Raw genomic sequence first — 6,016 nt, 5'->3', positions numbered from 1 at the left:
AATGTTCCTTTTTGAAGTGTAAGATCCAAAAACCATTGGCAGTATTCAACATGTTTAAGAAAGTCAGTATTGTGTAACTGGTGTAAGATATTTATTTTTCACCAGTATAACTTCAAAAGTTTAATAGGTGCTTTGTGTTTACTTCTTGAAATTTCTGATTGTTTTGCCAATTTTCTCTTAGAATTTTTTTGGACACTGACCTATGCGGTCAGAAATATCATCTAAGTTTTTCACTGTCAGAACAGCTGATCTTCTAGTTTTGGGCTGTCTTTGACAGATCAGTTTCTTGGAATGTACTGATGACGTTTTGGGCACAGCATCCAGTTGTGGAACACTGATATCTGGAAACCTTTGAAACATTTCCATCACATATTCTATGTACTTACCGCCACAAAAATCATTGTCACACTTTGATACAAAAGAGAAAACAAAAGCTTCAGCGGTTAAGGAAATAAAAAGTATTGTCATCACTGAATCATTGAAATCAGCTATAAGCTGCTCAACAATATAGAAAAAGCTAAATTGAATTTTATTGATTGAGATCCTAATTAAAAATCAGTAATTAGACAATCTTCCAACACATTTTTTATCTTTGATAATTTTTTCTTTTTTATAACTCACAAAATTATCTCATGAATTCATTTTATTTTACATACTTTTTATTAATAATGGCCACAGAATAAGTGATTCATTGCCTGATTTTCTAATTTATAACGTTTTCAGTACATTGTTTTTTATAGATAATCATTTTATATCAAAACATAGTTAAAAATATTTAAATTTGATTTATATAATTTGATATGCAAGTTGTATTCATATATATTACTCTGTTTAATTGTATAAGTTTGGGTAAATTCTGTAATATTTTTATTATTTTATTGGTATACAATACTATTTTTATATCTGTATATTTAAGTGCTATAATTTTATCCAAACATTTTTAATTAAAATTAATATTTCAAATTGCTGTACTAATAACTTTAATATCTAATCTGTAGTATTTTAAAAGACTTTAATCAAATCAGACGTTCCCATAATGGCAGTGGTTAGTAAAAAAAGGATGAATCAGTGAGCTAAAATTATTTCTTTTATGTGTGGTAATAAACGAATAAAAAAATTAAATATGTCGGGATTCATTTCTCTCTGAGGAGATGCAACCTCAAAAAATTATTTGAGTATACAAGTGAATACAATATATGAAATGCTACCAGACGGGAAGGACTCGCATCTGACAAATGATATAATCTTCGTTTACTATCTGAAAATTCACAAATTCAGGTTACGATTACCTATAGGCATTTTCAGAAGTTAGAATTTCTGCCTCCATGAAAATTAGAAATAAAATGTTAATTTTTTTAATTATCTTTTTTTATATAAACGTTTACATTTTGAGCCAAATCCTTTGATATGGCAGGCCAGTTCCTTATATAATTTTAAATAAAAATTAATTGGTCTTCCAATAAATAATCGATAATGATCTTTTTGTTCTACAGGTCCCAAAATAAATTTTTAAATAAATAATAAAGTAACAAGGGATTAAAATATTTTTTAGTTAAATAATAATATCTGTATTAAAAAGCTAGGAAAATGTTGCATAACTTTACTGGTGAAGTCTGCTACTTAGGAGAAAATTAAGTGTAACATTATAAAATAAATATATAAGTATGCTAGTAAAGAATTATGTAAAAAATCTATTCTATTCCTTTGAGTAAAGTTTAAGATACTAATGGTGGTCAATCTCCCTGTGCCCTTGACCAGTTATAAACAAAATTTAAATGATATTAATGACTTAATTCAGAAATCATACAAAATTTCATAAAAATTGGTTACTCCAGTTTGAAGATAATAAGCAAAATAATAAATGACAAAATAGGGGAAAAAATGGGCTTATTATCTCTCTATCTGTAGCCTAAAAAAATATATTAATAAAGAATAAAACCACACCATATAAATCTTATTAGTGTGCATTTAAATTACTTTCTTTTTTTTGTTTTAGTATTTTTTGATATACAGTTAATTGATAAAACAAAAATTTCTGTAATATAAATAAAACTGTTTTTAACAAAATGATACTGATATCAAAAAAGGTAAGACACTACAGTTCTATTATCAAAAACTGTAATTAATTAGGAATTTTGTTTATAAAATATAAATATTAAATGTAGGTAATAAACAATAGATATACAATAGTAGATAATAAACAATGTTTAAGTGTTCCATATAATAAGCAAAAAATAGAAAAATATGTTTCAAAACTTACCGGCACGATTTCATTTATTAAACAACGAATAATCATAAGAATTGTATTACTAATGTAAATGTGATGTGTATACATATAAATGAAATCGGGCCGGTAAGAATTTTGTAACAAACTTTTCAATTTTTTTCTTATTATATGGAACGCTTAAACATTGTTTATCATTTATTGTCTATTACTTATAACATGTATTTTTTTAAAAAGAAAATTCTAAATTAATAACAGATTTTGATAATAAAAATGTAGTGTCTTATCTTTTTTGATATCAGTATAATTTTGTTAAAAACAGTTTTATTTATATTACAGAAATTTTTGTAATAAAGAAATGATTTTTTCCTCTTCAGCTTCCGGGAATCACCATCAAGTATTACAAAGAAATATCTGCGAGACTCTTACTGTACGGTTTACAATTTCATTGTAATTTTTTTGTATGTCATTGCGTTTAGTTAAATTATTCTTTTATTTTTATTTTTTTAATGAATTACTGATTGTTATTTTATGGATTTGTTATTAAAATTTATTACCTTTCTAGAACAAACAAATTTACATTTTTTTAATTTCTCGGATAATTTTTGTTGTTGAAAGTCATATTATTCACTTCATACCATATTTTTCCTTTTTTAATAAAACTAGTATAATGACCTTCACGAATCGAAGATCCGTGATGTAATATTGCACTATTACTTTGTAGGTGTAACCCTCGATTTTTATCGTATCCGTGGACACACTTTTTATATTATTATTAATGAACTTTTTTTTGTTATTTCTCCATCAAATAATTATAATTGTAGAATAAAAATTTTACCGATCGAATTTATTTCTGTTTTATGTATTGTTTTATTTTTCCGTTTTAATCTTTGTTGACACATCTGCAACACTTTCCTACTCTTCGTGTTTTTTTTTTTATTAACAGCTATAATCTCTTGTAAACTAATTCCTTTATTTGTTTTTAAAGAAGTGATGAGAATTAAAAAAAATTGTTTCATCTTCAGTAATTTCATTCACATAAGAGCATTTACTATTAAAACAAGCTGTAGAATATTATATTTTTAATTTTATTCTTTCAAGTACATTATCAATTTTTTGTACGCTACCTAGTGGGGTGATTCGTAAATCCACCTTTTTGAGAAAAAAGTGACATATTCGAGTCCTGCGGTTCATCAAATGGAAAAATAAAACATTCTCTAACAAAATTCGTTTTTTTTTTTGTTGAAAGTAATCCTTATTACAAATCTAATTAAACTGAAATTATGTTGTAATGCTTATTTTTTATTTTCCCCCATTTTCATTTAACATTTTGGTTAGGTCATGTTTAGAACTGTAAACATAGTTCGTCGACTTCGTCGTGTCGATCTTGATATATGTATCATGACGACATAACGAACTTCTTTATATATTTGTGGATAATATTTTCTTATTAATTATTAATAGTGGTACTCAAAAATAAAAGTAAACAAACACTTTTTTTCCTTTACGATCATTAAAATACCCATATTTTTAAGGCAATTAATGATAAAAGAATAATTTTTGTGTGTTAAATATTGCAAACAATTTTTGTTAATTTATTAATTTTTTGCTTTTAGGTATTTCAATATCATGGTGTTCAGAATGTTGAGAATTTAGCATCTTCTTTAAAAATTATATATATATATATATATATATATATATATATATATATATATATGAATTTACTTTTAATAAGGTCAGTAAACAAAATATTGACTTATCAGTATTCATTTAATTCCAGATTAAAAAAGATGTGTGATACTCATTCTGTAAAGATATATTTTGATATTGACATAACATTATTTTTGTTTCATTTGTGGTATGTATGTGCAAGTGAGGGTGGATTAAAATTTACCAACATTTCGACAGAAATGAGGCTTATTTTGCCGTAATGTAAATATAATATAACTAGCCTAACTGTCACCAAGTCAGTAGAAGTGTTTGAAGCAATGGGAGTTTTACTGTCATCTTATCATATTTCCAGTAAGAAACATTTAATAGGAATTTCCTGTTGGTTTTTAAAAATACATATTACATATTTAGAGATTTTCATAAGAAATATGAATTGAGGTAGCCTGGTACTGTGAAAGAAATGTTTTGAGGATTGGATTTTCACACAAAACTAAAAACTATTTATATCCCATATTTATGTATATATATATATATATGGAAAATTACCAATAAATAGATTTTAATTACGTTTATTCTACAAGCATAGTATTACCCTACAATATTTACAATCATCTATAATTTCAGTTACCACATATAATTTATTTTATAAGCATACAGTAACCATACACATTTGCTACCTTGCAAACTTTGGAACCTATATTATTTTTCTCCTTACAATTATATTCTGCAAGAATTATTTTGTTCAATTAGGGAGTTACAAATTGCAGATTATGTTACGTCTTATTTCTTTTGAAATCATAATGGAAAAAAAGGTTCTGATAGCATTTTAAAATTAGAATGTATTGGTAATCAGTTCTTGATCTTCCCCATATTTACACTTTCAGAGTTTAAACAACCAAAGCATATTTGATTTGCATACTACTTTGTCAGTATACCTACAGTATGACAGATATAACGGATTAAATTTATAAATTTAGGTTTTTTTTGCATTGATTAGTAAACTTAATGAAATTTCTTATTTTATTTATACTGTGCATAGAGTTAATAATGGTTGTGGGTTTTTATAAATACAAAAAATTATTTTATTTTATTTTATTAAAAAAAAAAATATGTTCCTTTTTATTTGTACTATAATATGCGTTAAAATGATGAGTGAGTACCTACTTACTCATATAAGTGGGAGTGGGATATAAACTGCTGTTTATATTCCACTCTCTCTATTACACTAGCCCCTTTTGAGTTTTCTCCATGACACTTCACGCAGAAAATTCCTGGCAATCAGTAGCAAGCAGCGGTTCAGATTGGTGAGAACTTCGTAAGAGGGAATAAAAACATGATCAAACTTACTAGTGAAGAGTGTATTTTACGGGGAATAATTTTGTAATAATACTCTTGTAAGTGCATGAAGAGAAATAGTATGTATATATATATATTAACTTAGCAAAAACAATTCTTTTATTATTGTATTTGTCCATATTCCCCTCTGTATTAATATCTCAAAGACAAAAGTATAAAAACCATTTACCACCAAGAGTGCAGAATTTAATAATTCTTTTTACCTTATGTTTATTATTTTGAGGTATTCCCTCATCATCAGTTAAACTTTTTTTTTCTCAAATCATACATTAAATTTTAAAGTGTGATTTGAGAAAAAAAAGAAACATTTAACTGATGAGGGAAAATTTCAAAAGTGTTCTTAAAAAGTAATTAAATTTTGCACTATTGGTGGTAAATGGTTTTTATACTTTTGTCTTTGATATATATACCACACGCATAATATGTAAAAGGAAAATGTGTAGTTTAAATGAGTGATTTTATTTATTGGTTATAAATGTATTTAAATACAATTTTTTTGTATTTCACTTTTAATTTGTGAATTTTATATTATTCTTATTTTTTTTATGAATAATTAAATATAAGATTTAAGAAGAATTTAAAATTCATCAGTTAATTGTTATAAATAAATGCCATTTTTGGACTTTGTAATTCCAAAGAGGACTTATTACATTAATGCATATTTGTGTAATAATACCAACCAATACAATTTGGTTTGGAGGATAATAATTATGCAATTATTTAAAACACAGTAAATTTTGTTTATTTATGCAAATTATAATTTTG

Source organism: Lycorma delicatula, chromosome 3 (assembly GCF_047948215.1).
Source record: "Lycorma delicatula isolate Av1 chromosome 3, ASM4794821v1, whole genome shotgun sequence".
In the NCBI taxonomy this organism is placed as follows: Eukaryota; Metazoa; Arthropoda; class Insecta; order Hemiptera; family Fulgoridae; genus Lycorma; species Lycorma delicatula.
Note: the sequence above shows the minus strand (reverse complement) of the source record.